The sequence below is a fragment of the Ceratotherium simum genome, chromosome 2 (genome assembly GCF_057802395.1).
Source record: "Ceratotherium simum simum isolate JZ-2026a chromosome 2, ASM5780239v1, whole genome shotgun sequence".
Taxonomy (NCBI): domain Eukaryota; kingdom Metazoa; phylum Chordata; class Mammalia; order Perissodactyla; family Rhinocerotidae; genus Ceratotherium; species Ceratotherium simum.
Window position 1 is genome coordinate 98,209,283 of NC_141901.1, and position 18,705 is coordinate 98,227,987.

The 18,705-nt window shown below is 55.2% G+C and overlaps 1 protein-coding gene across 2 annotated transcripts in view; it reads left to right on the forward strand.

Moving 5' to 3' along the window:
- The first annotated feature begins 1,452 nt into the window (after window positions 1–1,452).
- Window positions 1,453–18,705, forward strand: part of KANK4 (KN motif and ankyrin repeat domains 4) — a 62,839-nt gene continuing 45,586 nt past the window's right edge. For both annotated transcript variants that reach the window (XM_087417125.1, XM_004431433.3), the window contains exon 1: window positions 1,453–2,110. The gene's annotated coding sequence lies outside the window, so the exon portion shown is untranslated. The remainder of the gene's footprint in view (window positions 2,111–18,705) is intronic.

Consider the following 18,705-nt stretch of genomic DNA (forward strand, 5'->3'; position numbering starts at 1 on the left):
GCTGCAGGGAGTCCTCTCTTCCCAGGACTGCACAGGGTCCACTCTCCAGTCTAACTCCTGTTCTGACCAGAGAGGCACGTGATGCGCTAGCTGCTGTCTCTGTGTGTGTGGCTTCTGGTTTCATAAGGGGCTTGGGGGCAGGCGTATTTGCTTAGTCCGTTTTTCACCCCGTTTCTCGATACCCTACTCTGGGGTTCAGGAGCCCCGGGTGCCCCAGTTCAGACCTCGCTTCTTCTGACTCAGCTTTACCCTCAAGACACCACCGCTTCCTCTCTGAGTCATCAGGCTGAGCTTTCGAGGACAGCAGTCTGGCACTCCCACTCCATCTTCCCAGGAAGGGTGCTACATCTCCACACCCCAGTGCCAGCCCCATGTCTAACTCGGCTCACAACGATCAGAAACCAAGAAACAAGTTCTTAATGGGCTCAGAGTATGCAGAAGGAAAAGGTTCCAGGACCAGGAGTCAGATGGCCTGGGTTTCAGTTCCAGCTCTACCCCTAGCTTGTGCAACCTTGAGCTAGTCAAGGAACCTTCCTCCTGAACCAGGGTTTCCTACAGGGGCATCGAGAGGCCCACACGAAATAGGGTAAAGTACCCCTGCTCCCTGGGCTGGATCTGGTCCGTAAACTCATTTCATTTGGCTTGAGCAATCTTGATATATATCAACTGTTTAGCATTTTTAAAATGAGTTATTAACAAATTGGGAGACTTCACTTAAATATCTGGATTTACAGCTTCTCTTAAAAAACAGGAAGATTGGGCCATATTAATTCCTTGCCCTGAACGGCAAAAATCGACTAGAGCTGAGTAGCAGCAGCCCCTCCTGCTAAGGTGGGAACCTGAAGCTGCCCTCCAGCTCACCACAGTCCCCACCACTCCCTATTGTTTCCTAATACTGAGGCCAAGCCTCGGCTGCCACTTATTATTGCTGTAGGGCTATTGATTTTCTTCTAGTGGAGTCCTAGTGGAAGCGAAATCATTATAATAACCATGTTTCCATCATAAGGGGAAAATGAAAATCCGAGAAGTGTCCCTTGCCCCGTTATCTCCCCTTTCAGGGTCTCAAGGTCAAAAATGAAGCCCCTTTGGCTAAGTTTTACCTGGAGCCAACAGGCCCTTTGAAAGGCGCGCGGTGGGTCAGAGCTGGGGTCTGGAGTCCCACAGGCTGGTACATCCTACACCTCCCACGCCTCTTGGTCCTCATCTGGACAATGGGGTGGTACCAGCTCTTTTCTCCTGGGTTTATTGTGCACAACTAAGGCACTTAGTGAGCTGGTCCTTTAAGGTTAGTGATTGAAATGCAAATACTTCGAACTGATAAAAAGGGTTGTGACAGGTGGGAGTGTGAAGGGAAAGACTTGGGATTTCTGAGTATGGCTAAAGCAATGGAATGAAGGCAAAAAGCAAATGGGAAAAGAAATGACTTCGGAGAGAGAACGTTCGGTTACATCCACCCACACCTCACTCGTCCACGCCCGCTGACCGCGTATCGCCTCCCGCGCTCGGACTCCGTCACCGGGACTGGGTTCTAGACCTGGCTTGGGCAGCTCATTCCCTTGCGTGATGGATAGAAACGCCCCTCCTAACCGGCTAGTAAAGACGAACTGAGATAAACGTATGTGGGAAGCGCTCTGGAAATCCGAAAAGCGCTATACACAGGTCAAGAGTTTTCCAGTCCCTTTACAAAAAGTTTTTCTTCCAAACTCTATCCAAGGGCTTTTTGAGTTTATCAAGGCTAAGACCCTCCCCTCGGTTTCGCAAGGCTGCCCCTTCCTACACACCGAGGTGCGCCGCGTCAGGACTCCTCTCCGCGCGCGAAGGCGGGGACTCGGGGTGTTGGCAGCGGCGACGCCGGGCGAAGCTTTGGCCGCGGCGGGTGCGCCCCCGAGGCTGTGCGTCCCTCGAGGGTGTGTGCCCCCAGGCTGTGCGCCCCCCACCCCGCCTCGGAGGTGTGCGCCCCCAGCCCAGGCCGAGGGGCCGGCGACCGGCGAGAGGGCGCCCGCGGGTGTGCGCGCCCGGACGCCGAGTGTGCGCGCCCTGGACACGGACCGTGCGCCCCGAAGCCGCCGCGCGCCCGCCCGCCGACCGCCGACCGCCGCGGCTCGCCGAGGTAAGGCGCCTGCGACCCTCCGCGCGCAGGGGTGGCGGCGTCTGGCACCCAGCCCTGCGCCACCCGCTCTTGGCCCCGCGCTCGGCCACTCTCCTTTGCCTCCGCCGCCCGCCTCGCCCCTTCCTGGCCCGCGTCCCGGCTCCACAGAGGCAGAGGCTGCGGCCGCCTGGGCCGACCTGGCGCCCCCGCCCGGGGTCCGCGAGCGCGGGGAGGAGGCTACCGGTGCTGCGCGGGCCGCCCAAAGGCGGGCGCCGCTCCCCTTCCGCCGCAGCCGGCGCCCCAGTGCTGGAAGGGGGAGCCGGTGGGGAGAGGAGGCCGCGTGGCCCTTGCGGCTCCGGCGGTGCAGCCCCCGCCCAGCGCTGCCGAGCCGGGCGCTGCGGTCCGGGATGCGGCTGGCGGGACTGGGCGCCCTGGCGCCGGCTCCCAGGACTGCCTGGAATCGAGCTGTTAGTCTCCCTCCTTTCGCAAAAGCTGGCCCCCGGTTCCCACCCTGGTACTCCTCGGCCCCTGGCTGAACTTTCCGGCGCTCCAGTTGGGCCGCGACCTTGGAGGGAGGCAGTGGGGCCGCCTCGGGGTGCGCTGGCCGCCCAGGGCGCTTTTGCCGAGACTGCGCGCCGCTCGGTGAGATTCCCCCCCTGTTATCCTCCCTTAAGGTCAAACTTCTGACCCCAAGTACTTCGTCCCTGCGGAGTGGCCAGTTACTTAGCATGAGAGTTGGGAAGTTGAGCCCGTGGCGCCTACACCAGGTCTGACTCTGCGCTTGTCCGGGGCATCCGCTAGGGCTGCAGGAACCAGCGGCTGTAGGTCCCAAGCGCCCTAGGGTGCAGGCCTGGAGGGCCGGGCGGAGGCATTTTGCAGGAGATGGGGGAGATTCTCCACTTCCTGAGGATGACCCCCTGAAGCCTGGGCAAAGTCCTGTTGACCAAGTAGGGTCAGGGGAGGGTCAGATGCAGCCAGTGACCAGGTTGAGGCCTAGGGAGAAAGCATCTTGAATTAAACACAATCGCCTGGGACCTCCTGGGTGAATCAAAGGCGGGTTCCTCGGAGCCTCTGAAGACATGAGGCAGGAGAACGCGGTGCCACGCGTGGAGTGGAAGGAGAGTCTGCTGCCATATTGCCTTTTCAAGTCCAACCCTCCTGCGTTTCCAAACTCCTCACTGCACCATGATGTGAGTTATGAGAATGTTAAGGGGCAGTGAGTTTAGGGGAATGGCTCAGGGTCCAGAACAGACTTTCATTCAGTCAACAAATACTTGGTCTGTGCCAGGCACCCGGCAGGGTAGTGGAATACAGAAACGAACAAAACTGGCACTGTCTGGCCTCACGGAGCCTGCAGGCCAGTGGCCAAGACCTACGAATCCCTCAGATAAATATAGAATTAGGAACAGCAGTGAATTCTTTGAAAGGAAAGGATAAGGTGCCCTGAGAACCTGTGGTAGGTACAGGAGTTGCTGGCAGGAGTTTAGTTGAAGAGGGTGGAATGAGCCTTCCAGGCAGAAGGAACAGCATGTGAGGGGGCCCTGAGGCGAGTAGCAGAGTCCATTAGAGGAACTGTAAGACTGTTTACCAAGTGACCACCAGGGGCCCAAATGGGCATGCCCCTTACCTCTGCGTCCTATCGCCAGGCCAGTCACTACCTTCCTGTCTCAGCCGTGATGACGGGCAGTTGGAGTCGCCCTGGCTGGGTCGCAGTGCAGGGGAAGAGAGGGAGAGACTGGCAGGCAGGTGCGGGACCCACCCTCCTGCGTGCACTGACTACCTGCACCTGGCTCACACGGCCCGCGCCCTGCGGCGCCCACGCAGGGCGCCAGAGGCAGCGGTTCTTTCCTTCGCTTGTTCCCAGTTGCCCACTGAGTGCACAGCTGACCAAGGCCTCTGCCCGGCGTTCAGGAAGGTTCGTGCTGGGAGTGGGGGCTCATCCCAGACTTTAAAACTAGAAGGAACGCTTTGCCCGCAATGTGAGATTCCTGAGGGGGCTTCCAGGGCGTTTCCTAATCTGGCCCGGCCCACCTCTCCAGCCGCCTTTCTGGCTTCTGCCGCTCTCCGTCTCCCCCAGCCTGCCCCCTCAGTGAGCACCCTCTTCTCTGCTCACAGTGGCGCTCCGGGCGGTTCCCGGAACCCTGCTGCCCTTTGTCTGAAGTGCTTGGTACCCCTTGTTCACCCAGTGAATGCACACTCAGCCTCCAGCTCCGGCGTTTAACGTGAGGTCCCCCCCAAAGGCCTTTCCTGACCGGAGTCCAGTGCTGTCTTTTCTGTTTCCAAAGGTCAGACGCCTCTGCCACAGTGAGCATCAGCTGCTCCGTCCTGTCCTGTCTCAAGCACCTGGCGCAGAGAGGGGCACAGAGAGGGTGCTTCATCAATGCTGGTTGCATGAAAACCATCTAGTCTGGTATTTCTTAACTTTTTTTATGGGGAGGGGAGAGTATTACATGTATCTTTAAGATTCTGATGAAAATTATGGATACTCTCCTCCAAATGCATGTAACCTACAATATCTTACATACGACATCTCATTTTTTGCAGCCCTCCCCTCGATGTTGACCCCATGTCCAGAACTTTGGGCTTTAATTTTACAGGACACAGAGGCCCAGTGACGTACAGAGGCTGCCGAAGCCCCTACAGCTGTTAAGAGTATGGACCCCTCTGTCCCCACATCCCCCAGCTCCTGGCTCTCAGTCCAGGGCTTCTTCCAGCTCTCTCTGCGTCTTTTAACCAAGTAGCCTCTGTTTGTCCCTGGACCTTGTGAAGGCCACTGCTCATGGCTGGAAGATGGATATCTTAGTTTTGCTTCAGTTCAGTAGCAGCCTAAGGGGTGACGGGGAGAAAAATGGGCAGAGCTGACAGTTAGGAAGACGGGTGGGCCATCTCCCTGGCCTGCGTGTTATTACATCTGTTTTAGCTGGAGGAGGATCGCATGTGCCTCGCACTTGTCTTCTGGGCCCTGGATTGAGCCACGTGGGCCAGGCTCGGAAACGCTCTGCTCAGGACTGTTGAGGTCAGGGGCCCAGCTCTTGGCTTTGTCAAAGGCTTCTTCCCCATGGAGCAGGCTGTGGGACTGAAGGAAGAGAAGGGGCTCTTGCTTGCTGCCCCCAGAGCTGTGCCTGCCCGCCTCTGCCATTCTGCAACAGGACACCTGCTTCCGGCTACTGGGGGGAAGCAGGGCCTTCTCATCTGCAGATCAGAGTCTTCTTTCCCTCAGCAGTTCACTCACTCATCAGCACTGCGTTGAGTCTGCTCTGTACCAGGCGGTGTGCTGGTTCCAGTTTATGAGGAGGGGTCATGGGCTGGGAGCCGCGAGGCACGGTGCTGCTCTGCGGGGGAGGAAGAGGTCACTTTCCTTCCGGTTCAGCCTACCTTGGGAGGTGCGGTAATACCAACACCGTGCCAGCTTTTAAAACTCTGATCGCGTGCAAGTTACATCCTCTCTGGGGGACTGAGTTTTCTTAACCGATAACCATCTTTTCTTGCCTGTCTCTGGGCAATTGTACAGATCTGGTCATCACGTGTCAGATGGCAGATCCAGTCACTTCTGTATGTGCAGCTGGAGCAGTGTGGTATAATAACAGGGTGCATGTGGGTGACGCTCTGGCACAGTTAGTCCTCGAGATGTTACAGTCACGATTCCAGATGTGTCGATGAGGCGCACAGAGGTTAAGTGACTTCCCTAGGGTTATAGAACTAACACATGATGAAACTGTGTTGTGGGAGCTCTGCCTCTGGGGAGCAGGCGGCTAATGCTGTGCCAGTGTGTGGTAGGTATTCGGGAAGAGGTGAGGGCTCGGAGGCCATGGCCTCCGGGGATGGGAGCCTGGATCTCCTGCTCGCCAGCTGTGTGCTTTACAGCCAGACCCCAGCTCCCCGAGCCTCAGAATGCTGACCTCCCAGACCCCGAGTTTAGACTAAGAGGCTTCTAATAGGCCTTTCTGTGAACAGTTTCCAGTCTACAGGGATAATATTTCAAAGTAGGATTGAAGGAAAGAAGAGGGGCCCTCCTGCTAAAAATAGGCCTGCTGCAGTTTCCAGGAGAAATAAGGGGGGGGGGGCCAGATCTCAAGGAGATGGTTAGCGTGATACACAAGCATTGATCGGTGGTCTGAAGTTGCTGGCTGAGCCTGCCTTCTCCAAGGGAAAGAGCCTGTTTTCAGAAGGAACACCTCCTTGTCTGGCCGGAGCCGTGGGTCCTGGGCCCTGCCCCTCACAGGGCTTTCCTGGGACACAGAGATTGTGGGAGAAAATGTAAATGCCAAGGCCCATCCCCCTCCCCATTTTTTCCCCCAAAAGTAAGTAAAACTTGCAGGCGGGATGTATATTACTTGAGTGTGGCTGTGCTATCCCCACGTGGAGGATCCTTTGTGTCTGCAGCTCCCTTTGCTGGGTATTTCTAGTTTGTTGCTCTGGCATCAGGTCGGGTGGGGGCAGAGGAATGTGGCGTTGGGGAGAATTCACCCCGTGCGGGGATGAAAGAGCAGAATCGTGGATTCCCCCGCACAGCCTGGGTTCTGCCCAGAAGCCCTGGGCGCCGCTCTCAGTGAAGTCGATTTTGAATCTCCCCGAGGGGCGCCGGGGCCGAGTGCTTCCAGGTGCTGCTCCTCGCCAGGCTCCCCAGTGCCCCCCTGCCGCCTTGGAAAGTGTGGCCATCCTGCGCTTGGGGAGGGGCCTGAGGGACAGGAATGTCAAGTTGGGTGGTTGGCGGATATAACCCAGTGTGGTCAGGGTCTGCATTGATTAGGTACAACACTGAGCGTGCGGGAGGTGGCATTTTATCAGGAACGCTTGAGTTTTTTAAGAGATTGTTTTCATGTATCACTTGTGTGAGTTTTAAATAAATAAATAATGAAAGCCTCTGCTCCTCATAAAAGGAGGAGGGCAAGAGAGGGCAGTGGCTTCACCCTTCACCAGCCCCGTGAGCCCGAGCAGAGACTGAGGTTTACTCGACCTCAGCATCTTCATCTGTGAACTGCTTTGGTGGTACTGACTAGGCTCCTCTGATAGGAGAGCGGACTCCCTTACGCTGGTTCTGATGAAGAGGAGGAGCCACAGAATGCAGCAGTGATGTCTAAGCGCAGGCCGGAAGGAGGCCAGGCAGCCTGGAGGCGGTGCAGAGGGGTCTGAGTTGGAGGCTGTTCCACCGATGCAGCCGGTCACTGGTCTTCACCTTGAGTGCCCCACTGCCCGCCCCGCCCCCACCCCGCCATCACACGAGCCTCTCCTTTGTCACTCAGTTCAGGTTCCAGAGGGCCCTGCTGCCTGAGCTCGGTGCTCTGGAAGCTGAGGTTTCTCTCCAGGCCGCGTCCCGGCCGGTCCCCGGTCAGCCAGGGCCTGGGTGGCTGCTCAGTCATCCTCCCTGGGCCGGTCAGGTGGGAGGGGCCGGCAGAGGGGGTTATATGTACAGAACTTGACCTTTTAGGCAGGCAGGGCTGTGGGTGGAGATTCCTCAAGAGGGAGACTCCAGTGAGCTGGAACTCAGGAATACGGTCGGCGCACGCACTGAGCCACAGGACCCCAGGGACACTTCGCTTGGGGTTAACGGCCCCGAGGGGCCCGTATGCAGAATTCAGGGGAGTCTGTGAACTTGGGGAAATAGCATCTTTGTTGAGCATTTTCTTCGATTATGGCTGTAGGCACGAAGCGGTGGATCTGCAGTTCCTGTGACACGTCACCAGTAGGGATCACAGATGCTTCACGTCACAGTTCAGCTTCTGCGATACCTCCAACTCTGATCCATGCCCTCACAGCTCTGGAATTACAGCAGTTAGCACACCACTGCAAGAGCTCGTTGTGTAATGCGTTAATGAAGGACATATATTGCTATATTGCACACTCATTTTAAAAATTTTAATAATTATTTTTTAGTGTAATTGGTTTTCTTTGTAGTCCAGCTATGCATTTTATTTTATATGTTTTAAAACGTTCTGAGAAAGGGTCTGGAGGCTTTGTCAGTCTGCTGAAGGGGTCCACGGTGCAGAAGGGTTGAGACCCCCTGACAGGGGGTCTGGGAGCTTTGGTTCCCGATTTCCCACCTCCCTCCCTGATCTTTCATACACTGTCTATCTCCATCTAATTAGTGCATCCTCGAGCAGCAGTAAATTCTACTTAATAGTTTGGCAAATTTGCAAGAGCACATAATTTGTGGTTTGGGTAGAAGGTTTTGATGTATATCCAGAGGTTAATTTACAAATTACAGGCACACATGGACGAGTGGGTAGGCAGTTCCTATCAGCCCACAAGCCAGCAGGCCCTATCCACGCACACCAGTCCACTGAGACGACCACCCAGGGGACAGTTGGGCTCGTGAGGGGGTAAGGAGCTTGTGTGGGCCCCTGGGTGACTTGCCTGATCAGATGCGAGCTAGGATCCTAGGACAGAGGAGAAGCACTGGGAGGAGTCGCCTTGAAGTGGGTTCTGAAATGGAGGGAAGGCAGAGGAGGCCGAGGGAGGCGGAGGGAGGCAGTAAGGATGCGGGAGGACCAGCCGGATGCTGATTGTGAGGAGGAGGCCGGAGAGAGGAGAGCCCTAGGGAGCAACATCAGAGTAGTGGTGGGTTTTTTCCACCTTTTATTGGATGAGTGCCGGACACTGTGCCCAGCCCTTTAACTGGAGCAGTTATTTAATCTCTACCAACCACCCAATAAGGTCTGTGTTTCTATTCCCATTGAGTAGGTAGGTAAAGTGAGGCTCTAAGAGGTGGGACACTGGCTCTAGGTCACAGAGGCATTAGGTGGTAGAGCCAGGAGCTTAGCCCAGGTCTGGCGGATCCCGGCACCCGTGCTCTTAAAAACCAGTGCAGACAACCACACAGTCTGGGAGAACGGTGGCAGCCACTCTGTTTCACTAAGAAGGTGCTTGCTGTACGTCTGCAGTCTTCCCCACCCTTCCGTCTGAGTGCTCTGCTCTCTGCTCACGCCGGCTCGTTGTCCCCGTCTTCTTCAACGTGGACTCCTCTGGGAGGGCTTCCCTGAGCCCCTCAGACCCGACCTGTGGGCAGCAGGCGCCACTCCTTGGAGCGGCCAGCTCTGGTCTCAGTGGAGAGCTCACGAGCCTTACTCTGGGGCGTCCCCCCGGGTGTGAGCTCCCTCTCCCCTCCCGGCGCCCCGAGCCGCATCTGGCGTGGAGCCCTGTCTGGCAGAACCTTGATAACAGCAAATGAACCGTGTCCTCCCCTCCCCTTTGTGGGCCCCGTTGCCCGTTCCTGGCACCTCTTCTGGGTCCCCTCACCCAGGGCTGTCTCTAGGAAACCTCACCGGTTGCCTACACCTGCCTTGGGCTTACAGATGAGGATCCTGAGGACCGGCGAGGGCAGGAGGCAGGCCCTGGTGCATGGGGAGTGAGTGACTGAGCTGGAGTGAGAACCAGGCCTGTTGGGCCTGCACACCGCACTGCCCTGACACTAACGCTGCAAGTGTCTCTTCTGCACCGTGAAGCAGGCTGGAATTTTTGGGGGAGGGGACATGTGAGGAGCTCCTGGAGTCACGTTCTTCGGCAGTCGCTTCCTTGCTCCACTCTGGTGCCTGCCTCAGGGCTGGCCTTCCCTGACCTAATCTTCTTCTCCCTCGTTCTACCCCGTACCCTCTGCTTTGCCAGCTGCTGAATGGAGCCCTGTGTTAGCCGGGCTGTGGGTGGCCGCCTTTGGGGGATGCCCGGTGGTGCCCTGAGAACCCTGCTGACTGGCAGAGCTGAGGCCTGAATTCTGGGCATTAGAGTCATTCCTTTGGATTACTTTGTCTTCTCCAGAGAGCTGTTGTTAAAATGCAAATACATTACCTGCTGGGGCACCTGTGAACCGGCTGGCACTGTGGCCCTGTGGAGAGGGCAGTTCCCCAGGCCCTGGTTAAGTCACACCACCTCCCTGTCCCTCAGTTTCTTATCTGTGAAATGGGGATCATAAGAGATTACGTGGTAGGGTTACCCCAGGGATGAAATGAGCAAGTGCACATAATGAGTAGTCAATAAAATTAGCTTTCTTTTTTTCTTTCTAAGGCAATAGGATTATTGGGTCAGTTCTCTAGCTGAAGTCTTGGTTCTTATTAGTTTTTATTAATTAAGTATTTTGTTTGTTCAAGTAATGTAGTCTCCTTTCATTTTAAGATTTTTTTCCTTTCTAATTATGAAATGGTTTCCAACTTCATTTTCTTGCCTTTAACATGGGGGTAAATATCCTACTTTACTGGTTCGTTGGGGATTGACCCGGCTGAAGTGCCTGCAGATGCCAGGCCCGCCCAGGGCTCTGCCTGAGAGCCTGGTGTTCTGAGTTGTCCTGGGGGTGAGGGTTGAAAGCCCTCGGGGCCTGGGGGGAGGTTCTGGGTGGGCCCCTAGGGAGGAGATGGGGGACAGGGAGGGAGGAGATGGGGGAAATGAGGGCGACCCTGCCCCTCTGAGACCTCTGCCCGGGTCTTCTGCCTCCGAGGCGGGATCTCTGAGGTTCTGGAGTCCCTGGAGGAGTGGTCTCCTTGGCCCCTCCCCAGCGTGACTGGTGGAAGGGTGCTGAGGAGAGCAGAGGTCTCCTCACCCCTCTGATCTCCCGGGGTGTCAGTGGGTGTTGTAAACTGCTGCTTTGAGGGGGCAGTTGGGCTTTTGAGAACATCACCCCAGCTAGATTCTCTGCAGTTTCTCCAGAGACCAGGATGGTTCTCTTCAGCCTGGGCAGGGAGAGGGTCCACGAGCAGGAGCAGCCTGGCCGCCTCCTGGCCTGTGACTGAGGAGGGGTGGGGGCAGCATCACAGGAGTTTTCTAGCAACCGGTGGAGCAGAGAGCCTCACTTCCAGGGTTCTCTGAAAGAGGGTCCTCCCCTCCCCATTGACTGCCCTGGGCAGCGAGAACTGTTGTCAGCCCTTCTGCTCTGGCCTGCTGTGGGCTTCCCCCAGCCTTGGGGAGAGCTCCTCCCCCAGCACCTCCCCCCATCATCCGTCATAACTGAAGTGATCCTTCCGGAGCAGAGCCGGATGGATGCAGAAAATCACCTTCCTTAGGACCAGACACCAGGAGCAAAGAGGAGGTGAATGCTGGTTCCTGGGGCCCCAAGCCAAGCAGCAACCTGCCACCTGCCTGCCGAGCTCCAGGGGGTGGTGCAGAGAAGGGGGTGCAGCGGGAACCTTCCCAGTGATCTGTTCAGGGCTGGAGCACCTAGGAGCCGGCATCAGTGCCAGCCCAGAGGTGGGGCTTGGAGCCATGCCGTTTTACACCTCACGTTTGTTGATTGCCTGTCGGCCGTTACTATCCTTTCTTTCCCCCTCTCTCCCTCCCTCCATCTTTCCTTCCCTCTCTTCCTTCCTGCCATCCAGTAAATACTGACTGATCCCTTAACTCTGGGCCCGGGACTGTGCTAGGCGAGGAGCTTGCAGTCAACAGAGGAGACAGGATCAGACAGTTTGATGGCTGCTCTGACGACCTTCCGACAGGGCGCGTGGGGGTGCGGAATTAGGGGGAGGGGGCCAGTCCTGACTGGTGTGGAGAAGGGGAAGATGCTAGTTGGTACAGCGGTCTTGAGGGTTGAGTAGCAGTTGCAGATGGAGAAGGAAGGAGGAGGATCCCGGGCAGCGTGCAGAAGGAAGTCCAGAGGATATGCAAAGCTGTTCCATAGAGAAGGTTGCTTGTTCACTGAGCTTTGGTTTTCTCTCGTGTAAAATGAGGATAATAGCGCCAAAGTCACAGCTGGCACAGAAAAAAATCCTTCCTTCCTTTTTTCCAATTTGTGATGCACCAGAAAGACTTAAACATGCGAAAGTCATGGCAATGAGAGGCAGATGTGAGAAATGCTAGAATCGGTGGAAATACAATGGCAGGAAGTAGCTTTTTGAAGAGAGCCTTGGAGGTTGGACAGTATTAGCTGAGATTGATATTTAGGATTAGGAGGGGCTGGTGGATGGGCAGACTCTGGTAGAGAAGGCAGGAAAGGGCGTCTGCGGGTTTGTACAGTGTGAGCACGGGCACAGAGGTGCCCAGGCACCGGGGGAAGCTGCATCTGTGAGGGCAGGGGTGTGGGGACGAGGCTAGAAAGGTGGGCTGAGGCCACTTTGGTGCCTCACTGGTGGGCACCTGGGCGGCATTTGGTTTCCATGCAGGTTTTGTTTGACCTGCATAGTGTTAAAAAAAGAAAAAGAGAGGGAAGAATTAAGTCAACATTTAAAAATCAGATTTTACATAAATCCACATTCCTGGCTTCTTTTGGAAAAAATCAAGTCTGGCAACACCAGCCTTGAATTAATCCCCATGTGGCAACAGCTGGCCAGAAGGTGAGTGGTGGACATTCAGGTGACCCCTGCCGCCCCCAGTTGCAGGTTGCATCTCCCACTGGCCAGTTACTTGCCTGAATCTCACCACTCCAGTCACTCTTGAGTTACTACAGTGTGTTCAGAAAGCTCCTAATAAACTGCTAGTGCAGTACAGCGGGGGGAGAGAGGCAATTCTAAACCATTAACATTGTAATTCCTTCATCAGATATGGTGATGAATTTTACTACTCCCCGGGAAAATTTTCATTGTGGAGAAGCAGTTAGGAGGGGAAAACGGGATACTCGATGCAGGACGGCTTAGGAAGGAGACTCTAAGAAGTCAAGTGGGGGTGGACACCTAGAAAAAGGGGGTGTCGGCCTGCGGCGAGTCCTCTGCCTGCCTTTCTCAGCCACGGCATCTGTGTCTCTGCTGGGGAAGGACGCCGAACACTTGTCCCCGGCAGATACTTACTGCCTTGTAAGACCGTTAACACCTTAGTTTATTGACCTTTTAAGCTTAAAAAATGGGATCCTTGAAGGACAAGATGAGATTTGTGTGTTTTTTTAATTGATAAGGAAACTAGTGGAAAAGAGAAATTTTTTCCATTTTGTGAATAATTTTGAGAGTGTGGGTGTGTGTTGGTCTGTGTGTGTGTGTGTGAGTGGGTGGTCTTTACAATTTGAAAGGCTCAATAAATGCTATTGGGAAATTTTTTATTAAAAAAACTATTTTTAAAATCATACCAGTTAGTACTAAGCATTTAAAATAGTACAGAAACATAAAAAGGAGAAAACTCCAAACTGTCAAGAATTGGCGGTCGGGCGCTGGGGACAGTTTGGAGTGTATATACCTCTAGGAGCTCTATCTGTACCCTTATATAGCTCTAGCTATGTGTCCACATGTAAGTATCTGGATAGAAACGTTTTTAATAAAAGTGAGGTTTTGCACACTGTTCTGCTCTGGTTTTCTCCTCCTGCTCTACCTTGAGCATGTTAGCGGCCGTGACGTGTCCTCTAGGCCTGGGTAAAGAGTCTGCAGTGGAGGACACGGCTGGGTCAGAGGAGCTGGTTTTGAATGCCCACGGTGCCCTCCGCGCCCCAGTTCTCCTCCACAGAACGGGGTGACCCTTCCTCCTTCAAAGCTGAGGGTGAGGGTTAAGTGGAAGGCAGGTGTGCTCAGCACAGCTCCCTGCTCCTGGGTGATGGGAGCCCGTTGCGCCATTGGGAAGAAGCCGGCCTTGCTTCCATCCTCCGTTCCTGGGATTCCTCATTCTCCACCCTTCACCCCTTGGGAGAGGAGGGGGGGCGAATCTGGGGTGAATTATAACTTTTCACGGTGGAATTTAAAATCCTTGTTTCGTGCTGAGTAAGACTGGAGTCTCCGGCGGGTCACTCACAGATGCGTCAGGCTCTGCTGGGGGCGTTTTCTTGGGACCTCCTGTATTTGTTCAGCTGCAGGACGGTTCCTGATGCCAGGTGGAAGGGCTGTGGCCTGGGCCTGCCCTCTGTGGGGCCCCTCTCAGTGCAGGGGGTCCATCCCTCGTCTTTGCTCACACGTCCCCTTCCTGCTCCCTCTTGTCCTCTTCGCTTCTCTTCTTCAGTGAGATAACGGGGTAAGCGGTCTTTTTAAAGACGTGTTCCACGAGTGAAGGGAATGTGGTCATCTCGAGCCAGAAGGGGCAGGAGAGAGGTGTAGATTTAGGTCACTAGTGTTATGGGACAAGTGAAGCAGCTGAGGCCCAAAGAGGTGGTGAGATGACTCAGACTCACACAGCAAACATTGCACAGGTCTGGATTTCCTGGCCTGCAGGCCTTGCTAGTCGCGCTGTGTCACATTGCCTCTTTTTCTAATTGTGGGCAGGAAGCTCCTGGACAGGGGTGCTGTCTGAGGGGCCCTAGTTCAGGCCCGTCGGGAAGGGCTCTGTGGAATGTGTGAGGTTGTTGGGCGTGGTGTGCTGGGAGACTGCTGGGGTCAGGGGCAGGGCACCCGAGGTCAGTGGAGGGGCAGGTGGGAGCTGGGAGGTGAGAATGGCCCGGTGCAGGGCTGGGACGGAAGGGGAGGCCAGCCTTTGTCCTCACTGGTGGGTTTGTGGGTTCCTCCAGCTTTCGGTATCATGTTGGCTGTTTGGCCCTTTCTGTGCCGTGGTCAGTGGCCCACCACGACATCCTCTTCCTCTGCCCTACAGAGGACCCTAATTCAGCTTGCCTGCCTCTCACTGGCCCTCTATTCCTGCATCCAGCGAATCAAAACTTCTCAGTTCTGTTTCCCGTTCTCAGAGAATAGCTGGGAGGGCTCTGCAGATATGCTCATGGGCTTGACTGGCATCCTGGCCTGACACAGTTAATATAGCCCACGTTTAATGTCATAGTTGCCTCATAGACCAGCTCTTGCCTAGAAATATAATGCGGGTCATATTTTAAATGTTCTAGTAGCACATTAAATAAAATAAAAGGGGGCTAGCCCAGTGGCATAGTAGTTAAGTTTGCTCACTCTGCTTTGGTGGCCTGGGGTTTAAGAGTTCGAATCCCAGGTGTGGATCTACACACCACTCATCAAGCTGTGCTGTGGCGGTGTCCCACATACAAAATAGAGGAAGATGGGCATGGATGCTAGCTCAGGGGCCAATCTTCCTCACCAAAAAAAAAATAATAATAAAATAAAATAAAAAAGGAACAGGTGAAATTAATTTTAATAACATTTTTATTTAACCCAATTTACCCAAAATATTGTTATTTCAACATGTAATTAATACCAAAAAAAAATTGAGCTATTTTACACTCATTTTTTAATACTAAGTCTCTGAGATCCAGTGTGCATTTACAGTGCATTTTAGTTCAGACAGGCCACATTTCACGTGCTCAATAGCCACTGTGGTTTGTGGCTACGTTTTTGGCCAGCGTGGTTATGGGGCTTCACTGTTAAACTGAGCAGACTTATTTTGGGGTGGGGGGGTGGGTATTTTGGGCACCCTTGTGCTCAGGGTGTCTGTGCGTGGGGTGGCTGGTCAGCAGACCTCCGTTACAGTGCAGCATGGCTGCTTGCCCTGCCTCCACCTTTGTGCTCGCTGGGATGGGTGACGTGGCATTGAACATTCCCCCACCCTTTGGGCCAACACCCACGCTATCTTTGCCCTCCTTTGCACCCTACAGTCTCCCCTCTTAACACCTTTAATTTGGTAACTCCAATCCTAGATTAACTTTACTGTCCATTTCTCTGATCCTGCCTTTGGACTGTGGGATGGATTTTAAATCCATGTGCTTTGACCTGAGCTGCTACTTGGCACGTATGTCTCAGTCGTCTCTCATCCCAGTCCCCTCACTGACGGTTGCAAACCCCACCTTCTCCCCTCGAGCGCCCAAATCCGTCCGCACATGCTCACTCTCAGCACGTGGCCTGTCCTGCCGTACCAAGAGATGGGGGTCATGGGGCCTGAACTCTCGTCTCCATCTCACGGTTCTCTCCGTCTTCGCTCTCCTCCCTTGCTGGAGCCAAGCCTTAAAGCCTTCCCTTCCCACCTCTAGAAACACTCTCCTTCAAGCTGGCCACTCAGAGCCAGAGCTCCTGGCTTCACATCTCAGCTCCACCTCCGGCTAACTTGGGTGACTTATTTAACCTCTCTGTGCCCTGTTTCTTCATGCAAAATCGGACTAATAAAATCAGTCACCCTCTTCGTGGCTCACCTTGTCCTCCCTTGAGCTGCTGCTCATTTCTCTCCTGAACTCCCCCGAAGTAGCACAGAGCAGCGCCCGCCGCTTCTCCCATCTTGTCAACCCTTGGCATCTCCCCTGCTCTACTGAAACTGAGCTCGGGCCTCACCAGCTTTCTCAGCTTTCTCCCTTTGGGTGTCTGGGCTGCAAGCCGCCCTGGTCTTCCTCCCTCCTCTGCTCCCCATGTGCCCCTCCTCCGCTGGCTCCGGCTCCTCACCCCCCAGCCCCCCTGCCCCCCGCCGCCTCTGCAGTGGTTGCACTGACTTGCATCCATGTCTAGAATCTACCTGCCGACCCTTGGGTTTCTCTCCGGCCCAGGCTCGCTTTCTCCACTGTCTGCTGGGCTGCTCTCTCCAGATGAACCCCGCTCTGTGGGTGAACCCTAGTCAGGCACTCCGCACGCCCAAGGACACACTGTCCATCCTCCTCCTCCCAGACTCTGTCCTCTCCTGATTTCCCTAACTCACTTCTTGTCGCCAGCACTCTCCAGTCCCCGCGTTGGCGACCTGGAGGTTCGACACCTCCCTCCCCTCCCTGACGCAGCCTGAGTGCAGGTGGGTGCCCCGTGACCCAGGGTTGGGTGAGCAGTGGATCCTGTCGCTCCGGAGTCCTGCTGCTGCTGTCTTGCTTCCTCTTCAGCTCCTGCCCCGTCAGTTCCCAGTGCAGGCACCGGGATGAGCACTGATGTCTCCTTCCCAGTTAATCTGTACAGCCCTGTAAGGAGGAAGCCGTGTTTCTCCTGTTTTACACGTCGGCTGGGCTGGGGGAGTTGAGGGAACTGGTGAGTGGCCAAGCTGGGATTCAGACTCTGACCTGCCTGTCGTCATAGCCCACGCTCCCCACCTCTGTGCTCTCCTGCCTCGAGCAGGTCCAGTACCAGGCTGAGCTCTCGTCAGACCTGAGCAAGTACTGGATGCTGAGTACCGCGTCTGCACATGGATGCATCCTTCTGTGCTCATTGCTGTGTCGGTGTTGTTGACCTTGCTGTCATCCAGGCTTGTTGCTGGTATATTTCAGAGTTTGTGCCTCCACCCGGGCTGTTGGCACCTGGCAGTCTTGCCTGTGAGATGCAGGAGCCTAGAAGTGGGAATGTGAGCACATCTTCAGATAGGGCACCTGCTTCCCTCTCTCTGGGTCTCAGTCTCCCCATCTGTAAAATGAGAGAGGGGGACTAGTTCATTGCAGGAGTCCAGCTCTCATGCTCCGTGAGGCTGTTTCATGGCTCTGCTCCCCTGGGGCCTCCTGTATGCTCAGCACACGATAGGTGCTGCTGGGCAGGGCGGAGAGAGCTCAGGAGGCAGTGCCCGCTGTCAGGGGGCTGACAGAATTATTCCAGAAGACAAAGCCCACATTCAGGAAACCGCCAACAGTAGAAGACATTATGCAATTATGCCTGCAATCTCAGATTATACGCATTTGTGATCGTTCAGTAAAGGATCAGAAAAGCTGCTGTTCTCTTAAAAGGGGCAGTTAGTGAAAAGCATTGTCTGGCGAGACTTCTCTTCAGACTTGCTACTCTCTTCCCTCTGGAAATCATTTGTTCATTCTGTTAACTATTTACCGTCTACTGATGGGCCAGGCTCTGCGGCACCTCCCCTCCCCAGCTCACTGCAGCCAGAGTTGTATCCAAAACCTGCCTTCATCTTCCTCCTCCTCTGCGGAAAAACCCTGCTGGTCTCCTGCTCTCCACAGAATAGAGTGAGCCGACCCCCTGCCCCTGGCTTCCCCATCCTCTGCCCTGCCCTGCGCCCTGGGCCTCCTTCCCTGGTCCTTTCTCAAGCCCACTGTACATGTTTTCATCTCTGAGCTAGAGGGCTGCTTCCCCAGTCTGCCTGGCGAACTTTTATTTAGCCTTCAAAGCCCAGCTCAGCTACCTCGACTGATGCTTTCGTGGTCCTCCGTCATTCCCTCACCCACCGCTAAGACACTGAATGTCCTCGCTTCAGTCTCTGCCTCCCATTTGAGTCCTTAAACGGTCTTTATCCCCCGTCTTATTCATCCGTGAATCCACAGAACCTGGCCTTGAGCCTGGACAGGAATTTCTGATGAATGGCTGATCTTTGAACAGAAAAGGATCCCCTCGCACCCTTCAGGCTGCTGGGCTGTTTAACTTCATGCCCCGTGGCCTGCGGAGGTGACTGGATGATTGAGAAGGCGTGCCGGTCTCTTGTCTCCAGGCAGTAGTGGGAGATCCGGCCACAGAGCCTCGCCTTGGCCCTGGGGGGACTTTTGGAAGCAGCGGCAGAGGCTGTGGCGAAGGAGGCATTCGTGTTGGGCTTGCAGGCAGGGGCTTTGTGCTCCAGAGCACAGGCTCCGGGCTGCACACCCGCCCAGGGGCCGGCCCGAACGCCTTCCGCCCTGGGAAGAAAAGGAGGCATTGTGTGCGCTGGCCGCGCTCCAAGGGAAATATTCCTGTTGTTCTTCTATTTTGAGCTGCTCCCTTTTTAAAGAAGAAAAGTCCAGAAGTGAAAATCTCTCCCCCACTCCACACATCCTGCCCACCAATCCCAAATCAGCTGCTGCCTTCGAAATGTTAATTAATCTGTGGATCCCTCGGTTCATGTGTACCACTGCTGTGTCTCTAGGGAGCTGCCTGGTCAGCACTGGCCGGGGCTCTGGGAGGCAGTCCTCGGCCCTCTTGGGCCGTCCCTGGTGCCAGTCCAGATCCTCGTGGGACCTG